Source organism: Rana temporaria, chromosome 2 (genome assembly GCF_905171775.1).
Source record: "Rana temporaria chromosome 2, aRanTem1.1, whole genome shotgun sequence".
Lineage (NCBI taxonomy): Eukaryota > Metazoa > Chordata > Amphibia > Anura > Ranidae > Rana > Rana temporaria.
In genome coordinates, this window is record NC_053490.1 from 168,002,678 (window position 1) to 168,015,229 (window position 12,552).

Consider the following 12,552-nt stretch of genomic DNA (forward strand, 5'->3'; position numbering starts at 1 on the left):
AAAGTGTCAACAAGGGAATCTCCCTGATCTCTTCAAACAGTGGTTTCTGAAGCACCGAAAGGACCAAATTCAAGTCCCACGGAGATAGCGGAGGACGGACCGAAGGGGCCACATGCCGAACCCCCTATACAAATGTACGTGTTTAGAACTGTCCCTGCACAAAATGAGATTACTATGAGAAAAAAGTAATTTAAAACTGCTTGTGGCTTTAATGTAATGTTTGGTCCCTGCAATATGGATGAAAATCATTGAGAAAAATAGCACAGACACAGACAGTACACACACCACGTAGCTTTAGGTGCACACTGCAGAGGACACGGGCAGTACACACTACGTAGCTTTAGGTGAAATCTGCGGGGACATGGGCAGTAAACACTACGTAGCTTTAGGTGCAATCTGCAGAGGACACGGGCAGTACACACCAAGTAGCTTTAGGTGCAAACTGCAGAGGACAAAGGCAGTACACACACTACGTAGATTTAGGTGCAAACTGCAGAGAACATGGGCAGTACACACCATGTAGCTTTAGGTGCAAACTGCAGAGGACACGGGCAGTACACACCAAGTAGCTTTAGGTGCAAACTACAGAGGACAAAGGCAGTACACACACCACGTAGCTTTATGGTGCACACTGCAGAGGACACAGGCAATACACCACATGAGAATACTGCAGCTAGCACAATCACCTGCCTGCCAGTAAATTAGGAAGAGCTGATCTAGCTAAACTATACAGTGTATAAACATATGGTAAGGGGTTAGCTCGGTAGTGGGGTGTGTGACCCCCTGGTTGGGTTCACTACACACTGAATTTATACAGACAGGCAGTCGAAGATGGTTGAAAACAAAGATTTTGGTTTATTAATCCATCTTGCTGGAAACAAGTGCAAGCATCCAAACAGCATAAACAAAATCAAACATAAAATAAACTCTGGCCACTTGGGGCCTCTACCTTCACCACACAGGAACCTATCTAGGGAGTCTGGCACAGCCTAGTGCTGGGCAGACACTGCTGGTCATACAGCAGAAAAACAATAGTCTCTTTTTGATTTTTATCACACAGAAAAATCAATCACCTCCTCACCTCCTCAGAAGACTTTCAGCTACTGCTCTCCTTACTCACAAAGCCTCAGGATGCAGCAAATCAGTGGTAATCCTCTGGATTACTTATAGAGGCCTTAATTGCCTCATTCTGAACAGCTGAAGTTTTCCAACGCCCTTAGACCTTTTCTGGCTACTTTTGCAGCCGACGCCTAATAACAATTGGTGTATTGTCTAAACAAGGCAGACATGTATGTCCCATCTGTGACAACACCCACAGATTTACCTGACTTCCTGTCACATACCCCCCCTCTTGTTTCAACCCTAGGGTTGGGACACAGGTTGCCAGGCAGGCATGCACTCGGGACAACCCATCTGCATTCCCCATTTTAGCACCGGGGCGATGCGTTACCACAAAACTAAATTCCTGGAGGGCCAGGAACCACCTATTTATTCTCCTATTGGTCTCTTTGTTCTGTGCCATCCACTTCAATGGGGCATGATCCGTCACCATTTCAAACTGTCTATACACGAGGTAGTACCGGAGAGAATCCAAAGCCCATTTCACCGCCAAACATTCTTTCTCAATGGTGGCATAATTCTCCTCATGGGCCTTCAACTTTCGGCTGAGGTACATAACAGGGTGTTCCTCCCCCTTGATAATCTGAGACAGTACAGCTCCTAAGCCCACATTTGACGCATCTGTCTGAACCACAAAGTCCCGTGAAAAATCAGGCGAATTTAAAACTGGCTGACTACATAAGGCCTGTTTTAAAGCCTGAAAAGCTATTTTTGCTTCGGGAGTCCATTTGGTCATTACAGACTCCTTCCCTTTGGTCAAATTGGTCAGGGGAGCAGCCTGTGAGGCAAAATGGGGGATAAAGCGGCGATAATAGGCCACGACCCCCAAAAATGCACAAACCTGTTTCTTGTTGGTGGGACGGGGCCAATCCTGAATAGCCTCAACTTTGTTTATTTGGGGCTTGATTAGACCTCTTCCAATGGTATACCCCAGATACTTCGCCTCTTCTAGCCCAAGGGTACATTTTTTTGGATTGGCTGTAAACCCGGCTTTCCAGATGGAATCCAACACAGCCTGAACTTTTGGCAAGTGTGATTCCCAATCCTCACTGTGGATGACAACGTCATCGAGGTATGCAGCAGCATAGGCTCGATGAGGCCGAAGGGTCTTATCCATGGTGCGTTGAAATGTGGCGGGAGCATTCTGTAACCCAAAAGGCATCCTCCGATCCGTCTGAGGTTACAAATGCTGTTTTTTCGCTGGCCGACTCCGAGAGAGGAAGTTGCCAATAACCATTGGTCAGGTCTAACGTGCAGTGCCTAGGCAATCAATCAGTTCATCTATGCGGGGCATAGGATAGGTGTCAAACTTAGTGATTTTATTCAGGTGGCGAAAGTCATTACAAAACCGCCAACTTCCATCTGGTTTGGGCACTAAGACAATGGGACTGGACCAATCACTATTTGACTCTTCTATCACCCCCAGCTCAAGCATTTTTTTTACTTCCTGGCGAATTGCCTCTCGCCGGGCTTCTGGAATTCTATAAGGCTTTAACTTGACCTTATCCCCCGGTGTGGTGATAATGTCATGTTTAACACCGGAGACCCAACCTGGCAGGTCTGAAAACTTCTCCTTATTACGGAGCACAAATTCTTTAACCTCCTGTTTCTGAGTTTTGGATAGAGTCTCCGCTATCCCAACTTCAGGGACAGCCAGGTTAAAAGGAGCAGAAAATCGGGTAGTCTTAGCGACCAAGGACTCTCTATCCTTCCATGGTTTCAGCAAGTTCACATGATAGAGCTGCTCAGGTTTTCGTCTTCCCGGTTGGCTAATTTTATAATTCACCACTCCCATTTTTTCCAACACTTCATATGAACCCTGCCATTTGGCTAGGAATTTAATTTTCGACCGTGGGGACCAGCACCAACACCCTATCACCAGGTGCAAAGGAACGGACCTGGGCCCCATGATTGTAAATCCTTTGTTGAGCCAATTGGGCTTGGGCTAAATGTTCCTTCACAATCGGCATCACTTGGGCAATTCTATCTTGCATTTGGGCCACATGTTCAATCACACTTCGATGAGGGGAACTCTCACTCTCCCATGTTTCCCTGGCAATGTCCAGTAGGCCCCGGGGGTGCCTCCCATACAGTAGCTCAAACGGAGAGAACCCTGTGGACGATTGGGGAACCTCTCTTATTGCAAACATCAGATAAGGGAGCAGATAATCCCAATTCTTTTCTTCTTTATCCACCACCTTCCTCAACATTTGTTTTAAGGTTTTATTAAACTTTTCCACTAACCCGTCTGTTTGAGGGTGATATACTGATGTACGCAATTGGGTCACTTTCAGGAGTTTACAAAGTTCTTTAGTCACCCTAGACATGAACGGCGTGCCCTGGTCAGTTAGCACTTCCTTAGGAAGACCCACATGGCTGAAAACCTGAAACAACTCTTAGGCAATAGTTTTAGCAGAGGTGTTTCGGAGAGGAATCGCTTCTGGGTAACGGGTGGCATAGTCCATCATTACCAAGATGTGCTGGTGCCCTCTAGTGGACTTCAGTAAGGGGCCAACCAAGTCAATGGCGATCCTCTCAAAAGGGACCTCGATAATGGGCAGGGGTACCAACGGACTGCGGAAATGTGGCATGGGTGCAGTAATCTGACACACTGGACAGTAGGAGCAGTACAATTCCACTTCTTTAGTGATCCCAGGCCAATAAAACCTCTGGGTGATCCTCTCCCGGGTTTTTTCTGCTCCCAAATGTCCCCCATGAATGTGCCCATGGGCCAGTTCCAAAATCATCTTGCGGTACGGTTTAGGCACTACCAGTTGCTCAATGGTGGCCTCTATCCTCTGTGACACTCGATATAACAGGTCCCTTTCAATAATGAAGTAAGGGAGGGCAACCCTCTCGTCAGGGTTAACTAACTCCCCATCTATCTTCACTACATTCTCCCGGGCTCTTAGCAATGTGGGGTCCCTCAATTGCTCAGTGACAAAATTTTCTCTGTGCACCTCGAGGTCATCAAACCCTATCGGCCACTGTTCCTCTGAGGTAGCAGGCTCCTCCCTAGGGACTGGTGTTTCCCCTGCTAATACTGAGAATGGAAACTCAGGAGAATCCTCACAGTTATAGGTTTCTGGAGTAGATGGTTCAGACTCAGAAGAACCACCTACTGGGGAATCTGGGCAATCCCAGAGTTCCCAGAATTTTGGGAAATCCCTTCCCACAATAGCTTCATGTGGCAGTTTGGGAACTAAACCCACCTTGTGACACAAGTTACCGAGGGAGGTTTCAAAGGAAACCGTAGTCACCGGATATTCTCGAGTGTCCCCATGTACACAATCTGCAGCCATTTTCCTCGGATGTAAGGTTTTTCCCACCACTAGATCACTTTTCACTAAGGTGACCAGGCTACCTGAATCCAACAATACCACAACATTTTTACCATCTAAGCACATTCTATATAAAGGTTTCTCATTTCCTTTTACTGCAGTGCATGTGGTTGCAAAAAGGGACTGTCGTCTCTCTGTCAGAAAGTCACACTGCATGGGTTCATCACCCGCTGGGCAAACCGCTGCTACATGTCCCTCTTCCCAGCAAAGGTAACAAATCAACCTTCTGGTCCTCTCCTGTGGGATGGGTCTTCCAGGCCGCTCTCGCCAAACATTAGCAGTAGTCCCGATAATTCCTCTAGTTGCTCCTTGGTCCCTCTCTCCACCCCCATCCCTTGATGCAGTCTTACCTATAGGTGGGGAGGGTCTGGTCTTAGGGTGGAAAGTCTGTGACGTCTCTGGTGGAAGAGGACAAATTCTCTGTTGTTGGGTACCTTTCGACCAGGTCTACAAGTTTGTCTGCGGTTTCTGCACCACCATGGTTCACCCATTTCTGCAGGGTGTTAGGAAGAGACCTAAGAAATCTGTCCATGACTACTCGCTCCAAAATTTTTGGTCCGGACAGAGTTTCTGGCTGCAGCCATTTCTTAGCCAAATGGATGAGGTCATACATCTGCGACCGAGGTGGCTTCCTCAGCTGATAACTCCAATTGTGGACCCGCTGAGCACGGACATCCAGGGTTACACCAAAACCTGGTAAACCTGTTGTTGAGCTGCCAGGCTCTGCTGCAAACCTGCATTCGTCTGCTGTTGATTTGCATTTGCTATAGCCAGCTGTTTCAGTATCTCCTCCATTTTGGGTTTACTTTAACTGCCCGCGGCACTCCACCATGTTTAAGGGGTTAGCTGGGTAGCGGGGTGTGTGACCCCCTGGATGGGTTCACTACACACTGAATTTATACAGACAGGCAGTCGAAGACGTTTGAAAACAAAGATTTTGGTTTATTCTTCCATCTTGCTGGAAACAAGTGCAAGCATCCAAACAGCATAAACAAAATCAAACATAAAATAAACCCTGGCCACTTGGGGCCTCTACCTTCACCACACAGGAACCTATCTAGGGAGTCTGGCACAGCCTAGTGCTGGGCAGACACTGCTGGTCATACAGCAGAAAAACAAAAGTCTCTTTTTGATTTTTATCACACAGAAAAATCAATCACCTCCTCACCTCCTCAGAAAACTTTCAGATACTGCTCTCCTTACTCACAAAGCCTCAGGATGCAGCAAATCAGTGATAATCCTCTGGATTACTTATAGAGGCCTTAATTGCCCCATTCTGAACAGCTGAAGTTTTCCAACGCCCTTAGACCTTTTCTGGCTACTTTTGCAGCCGACGCCTAATAAAAATTGGTGTATTGTCTAAGCAAGGCAGAAATGTATGTCCCATCTGTGACAACACCCACAGATTTACCTGACTTCCTGTCACAATATATACAACACCTGGGATGCATATATATCCTCTACACACTGTAACTTTAACTGACTAGCCTGCCTGCCTGCCTGCTCTATCTACCTACTAAAAATGACACTCTCTCTCTCTGTCTTCTCTCTTTTAACCACTGCAACACACTACACAAGGCCGACCTGCAGGCGGCCTTTTATAGTGTGGGGCGTGTACTAAACCCCCTGAGCCATAATTGGCCAAAGCCACCCTGGCTTTAGCCAATTATGCCTCTCCGTTTTTTGTGTGCTTGGCCAATCATAAGCCAGCAATGCACTGCGATGCCGCAGTGAATTATGGGCCGTGAAAACGCAACTCGAATTTGGCGCAAACGGCCCAAAACGTTCGTAAATCAACGAACGATCGAACATACGATGTTCGAGTCGAACATGAGTTCGACTCGAATACGAAGCTCATCCCTAATTACCATACCCCCATTTCCTTTATGGGTGCCACAAGGACAGGAAAAATCTATGTAATGTGGTAAGAGAACAAAATAATAACATGAGAAAGGATTTTACTTTCCCAAGTTTATCCAAAATGAAAAAAATAAACGCTTTGGCTGGAGGTTGGCTTTAAAGACTTTTAAAAAACATGTTCTTTTGTTCTAATGCTTAATTAAAGGAGGGTAAATACTACTGGTCATAATACAACTATTCTTTTGTAGCACATCATCACCTGGACTGAATTAAAATGCAGTTATTTTGACAGAAGTAGAATCTACTCAGTATAAATAATCTGATCAGATTCCTGGGTGACTGCCCAATAAGCTCAAGAAGAATTCTGAGCCTACAGGGCTCTTATCAAAAAAAAAAAATTCTACACGAAGCTTCTCTGGAGGTCTGTATATTGTTATGGATGTAGCATGGAAAGAATCTCTGCAGGTGTAGATTGCATGGAGTCAAATTTCTAAATAATATGTTTGTTGTGTCACAATGTGTGCCAAGACAGGCTTATTTGCCTTGTATTTAATTCTAGATAATGAACTACAAGATCTAACACAAAATAATACATCCATCTGAGAAAATATTTCAATTATCTTTGAAAACAGGAGATCTCCTGCACAAAGGTAGCTAGACGCTCTATAGAAAATAAGAACGAAACAGTTTGATGCTCACCTTGAAAGACCCTCTAGTCAATGACTAAACCGGGCTTTTAACCACTTCAGCCCCGGAAGAATTTTCCCCCTTCCTGACCAGAGCATTTTTTGCAATCCGGCACTGCGGCGCTTTAGCTGACAATTGCGCGGCCGTGTGACGTTGTATACAAAGAAAATTGACGTCCTTTTTTCCCCAATAAATTGAGCTTTCTTTTGGTGGTATTTGATCATCTCTGCTTTTTATTTGCGCTATAAACAAAAAAAGGGGTTAATGTGTTCCCTAGGGAGTAATTCTTACTGTGGGGGAGGGGACTCACAGGGGGAGGAGACTTTTTATTTGCGCTATAAACAAAAAAAGAGCGACAATTTTGAAAAAAAAACCAATGTTTTTTACTTTTTTCTATAATAAATATCAATTTAAAAAAAAAAATTTTTTTTCTCAGTTTAGGCCAATACGCATTAGCGTTTATTGATTCGTTTGTGCAAAAGTTATAGCGCCTACAAAATAGGGGGTAGATTTATGACATTTATTTTTATAAAAATGTTTTACTAGTAATGACGGCGATCTGCTATTTTTGTCAGAACTGCGATATTGCGGCGGACAGATCGGACACTTTTGACACTATTTTGGCACCATTCACATTTATACAGCGAACAGAGCTATAAATATGCATTGATTACTATATAAATGTGACTGGCAGGGAAGGGGTTAACACTAGGGGGCGATCAAGGGGTTAATGTGTTCCCTAAGTAGTGATTCTTACTGTGGGGGGAGGGGACTCACAGGGGGAGGAGACTGATTGGTGTCCCTATGTACAAGGGACACACCATCGATCTCCTCTCCCTGACAGGACGTGGATCTCTGTGTTTACACACAGATCCACATCCCTGGTTCTGTGATGAGCAATGCCCGGCGAACATCGCAGCTGCTGGCTGCCGGGCACACGCATCCTTTTTTTGGCGTCCTTTTTTTCCCACAAATAGAGCTTTCTTTTGGTGGTATTTGATCACCTCTGCGGCTTTTATTTTTTGCGCTATAAACAAAAATAGAGCGCTATAATAAATATCCCCAAAAAAAGAAATAAAAAAACATAATTTTTTCTCTGTTTAGGCCGATACGTATTCTTCTACCTATTTTTGTTAAAAAAAATCGCAATAAGCGTTTATCGATTGGTTTGCGCAACATTTATAGCGTTTACAAAATAGGGGATAGTTTTATGGCATTTTTATTAATAATTTTTTTTACTACTAATGGCGGCGATCAGCGATTTTTTTGTGACTGCGCCATTATGGAGGACACATCGGACAATGTTGACACATACAGCGAAAAGTGCTATAAAAATGCACTGATTACTGTGAAAATGCCAATTGCAGTTTAGGAGTTAACCACTAGGGTCGCTGTAGGGGTTAAGCATGACCTCATGTGTATTTCTAACTGTAGGGGGCGGGGCTGGACATGTGACATCAGTGATTGTCGTTCCCTATATCAGGGAACAGACGATCACTGACATTGCTACAGTGAAGAATTGGGAAGGTGTGTTAACACACCTCTCCCAGTTCTTCAGCTCCTGTGACCGGTCGCAGGGCACCGGCGGCGATCGGGTCCGCTTGTCCTGTGGGCGTGGTCACGGAGCTTCGGACCGGGCAGCGCGCGTGACCCACGGCTGGGTTTTTAAAGGGAACGTATATATACGTCCATTTGCCCAGCCGTGCCATTCTGCCGACGTATATCGTCGTGTGGCGGTCCTTAAGTGGTTAAAACAAGTACAGGCGATGTACCTGTACGTGCCTGTGCCCAGCCGTGCCATTCTGTCGGCGTATATCGGTGTTAGGCAATCCTTAAGTGGCTAAAGTAACATAAAAAGTAACAATGTATTAGCGTAAGAACCTACAAATAGCTGAAAGATGTTTTTGTATGTTATAGACTTGCAAATGCAAAAAAAAAAGTTTTACATGAAAGGATAATGAAGAGAGAGACATAAAACTGTGCACTCGTAAACACTATAGAACATTTTATTACATAATCTCCAGTGTCCTTGAATATGTATTAGTATATCCATAAAAGATCATTAAACCATAGGACTGTAAGACAGCTAACCAACATTAAGCTATAAGGACATAGTTTACCGAACATTTCTAAAACCACACACAATTAAACCCCCGTGAGATTAAATAACGTGGGAATCCTTCCTGACGACAGCTTGAAAGGAATATATATCACAACTTACATTTACATATACAGCTTGTGGCTCTTAACAAACTATAATTAGTGATTTGGTTTATGATTCTCATATATCTCCTACAAGCTATGTCTGTCAGCTATCCATTTGTCATCCAATAATCTTGCTTCTTCCTCTTTTTATTTCCCTTTTGTTTTGTGTAGAATTAATACTTATATACAGTAGGTGGTCTTGTAACCGGTGGACAGGTAGGGATAAGGAATAAGCAATAAGCAAAATGATTATGCGGAAAAAGATTTTTCGATGAAATCATCATCTTTGCATTTGCAGAAATCTTGTTAAAATTAGCCCAAAAGGCTAGGGGCCAGATTCACAGAAGAAGTACGCCGGCGTATCTACTGATACACCGGCGTACTTTCAAATTTGCCACGTCGTATCTTTAGTTTAAATCCTCAAACCAAGATACGACGGCTTCCGGCTTCGATCCGACAGGCGTACGGCTTCGTACGCCTTCGGATCGTAGGTGCAATACTTTGGCGCCCACTGGGTGGAGTTTGCATCGTTTTCCGCGTCGGGTATGCTAATTAGCTTTTTCCGTCGATCCACGAAGGTACGTGTGGCCGTCGTATTCTCTTACGTCGTCCCTAGTCGGCTTTTCCCGGCGTATAGTTAAAGCTGCTGTTTTGTGGCGTATAGATAGACTTGCCATGTTAAAGTATGGCCGTCGTTCCCGTTTCGAATTAAACATTTTTTTTTTTTGCGTAAGTCGTCCGTGAATAGGAAAGGATGTAACTCACGTCGAAGTTCAAAAAATGACGTCGGTGCGACGTCATTTCGCGCAAAGCACGGCGGGAAATTTCAAAACGGAGCATGCGCAGTTCAATCGGCGCGGGGACGCACTTCATTTAAATGAATCATGCCCCCTACGAATCATGCGCCCAATTTGAAATACGCGCCGAGAAATACTTACGGCGCAAAATCTTCCTGGATTCGAAATTCCGCCAGGTAAGATACGGCGGCGTAGCGTATCTCTGATACGCTGCGCCTGGGCAATTCTCTGAGAATCTGGCCCTAGGTTTTTAGTCTAGACATGGGCATCAATGGCGTTTTTGCTAAACAAATTACTATATAACTATGTAACCCTAAGTACTTTCACAAAAACTTAGTTTGGTATGAATAACACCACACCCCAAAAACAAAACAAAAGGAAAGATGGGATTTCTCAAGGTGCTGCAATCTCAAGAATAGACACACAACTACTACATTTAAGAAAAAAATGACATATTTACATAGTATTGTAGAGATCACATTATCTGGAGGTGTATTCAAGATTACCCTGGGGAGAAAATACTGTAGACCTAACCCTGTATGTACCACCTCTAGTGCAGCCACACATGCCCAGTGGCATGCCCGCCCACATCCTCACACACTGGATGTCGGCCGTGGTGGGCATGGGAGTGGAACCAGACTGGGGCGCCATATTAAAGGATCTGTATTTATAAGAGAAACTGATTTTAAAGGTTTTTTTTGTCATTTCTCTTTTTATTCAATTTTTTTCCTTAGGCCTCGTACACACGACCGAGAAACTCGACGGGCGAAACACATCGTTTTCCTCATCAAGTTCCTTGTTAGGCTATCGAGGAACTCGACAAGCCAATTTTCTCCATTCCCGTCAAGGAACTAGAGAACTTGCTCTCTTTTTGGCTCGTCGAGTTTCTCGACAGTTTCCTCAACGAAAATGTACACACGACCGGTTTCCTCTGCAAAAAAAATTCTCCCAGCAAGTTTCTTGCTGTTTTTTGCCGAGAAATTTGGTCGTGTGTACGAGGCTTTACACGGAAGAACATTTCACCTAATTTCCTATAAAACGGAGCAGATGATTTAAAATTTCCCGTTGTTCTCATTGTGGATCAATGACAATCTTCTTTTTTCTCAGTAGCCTCAGGCATTCAGATATTTTGCATGGTGTTTGATGTGATCATTTATAAAAGTAGTAATAAAGAAGTAGCGATAATCATAGCCCTCTTGCAGTCTAAAGACCACAGGGATTTTTCATTCAGTGCAAGCAGCAATAAAATTGTCAGGCAATAGCTGTCCCGCAGAGAGGAACTGGTCATCCTTCCCTTGGTCTATTAATATGTCTAGCTGTGATCCTGAGTCAGTCTTCACCAGATGGGTTGCATCATATGCTTCCCATTTGTTTGAGTCAGAACCCAAATATCCACTGAACGCTTTCTGACCCCATGGGCACTGTACAGGATTACAAATTGGTGCAAATGCTGAGACAGTCTTGTATTTCCCAGGGTTCTTCAGTGCGCAGATTAAAGCACCATGACCCCCCATAGAATGTCCTAATACAGAAATCCTGTCTGGGTCTGTTGGAAAATTTCCATTTATGAGTTGTGGCAGCTCTTCCACTACATAAGAATACATTCTATAGTTAGTTTTCCATGGCTCCTCGGTGGCATTAACATAGAAGCCAGCACCAGTACCAAAATCCCAACTTTCTTCTTCTCCATCAATATTTCAGCCACGTGGGCTGGTGTCAGGTGCCACTATGATCAGCCCATGCTCAGAAGCAGCTTGATGAAAGGCAGCCTTGATGATGAAATTTTGTTCATTACATATTAACCCTGAAAGCCAGTATACCACCGAGCATTTGGAAGTTTCGGCTTTAGGTGGTAAATAGATCCGAAATCTTATTTTACACTTGAGTTCCGTGCTGTCATGTCCCTCAAAGCATTTATTGCTGGAAATCTGTTTCAGTGCCATATTCTGGAGTACAACTCGACTGTCAACAACCACACCAGAAAGAGTGATTTTAAAGTTTCTTATAACATGGGGTGGATGCTGTGTTAGCCATAAAATGAAGTCTTTTTTTTGTGGTAGCATGATGTCAACCTTTCTTTACTTTGATGGTTTCAATTTGCGACACAGACTTTGAGGGGCTTTATTAGATCATTCTGGTGGCATTATTATTATCTCTTTGCAGTACTGTCCCGCTAAGAGTGTCTTGGAAAACTGTAAACTTTGTAATTCACTATATTTATATATATATACCGTATTTATCGGCGTATACCGCGCACTATTTTGCCCTGAAAATCGTGGGTGCGCGATATACGCCGATACCCGCTTTCCCACCACGAGTTTGAATACTGCGCTCGCATATACCGAGCGCAGTACACTCGTGAATCTTCGGGCAGTCTCGGCGCCTCTCGCACTGACATCCTGTACGTACAGGACGTCAGCGCGACAGTTGCCGAGCCTGCCCGAAGCTTCACGAGTGTACTGCGCTCGGTATATGCGAGCGCAGTATTCAAACTCGTGGCGGGAAGGACGCGAGGAGGCCGCGAGGACGCCGCAGAAGGACGC

At 44.5% G+C, this 12,552-nt stretch overlaps 1 pseudogene; it reads right to left on the reverse strand.

Annotated features, from left to right (window-relative positions):
* Positions 1 to 11,011: 11,011 nt before the first annotated feature.
* LOC120928567 lies at positions 11,012 to 12,087 on the reverse strand (annotated as a pseudogene).
* Positions 12,088 to 12,552: the final 465 nt, after the last annotated feature.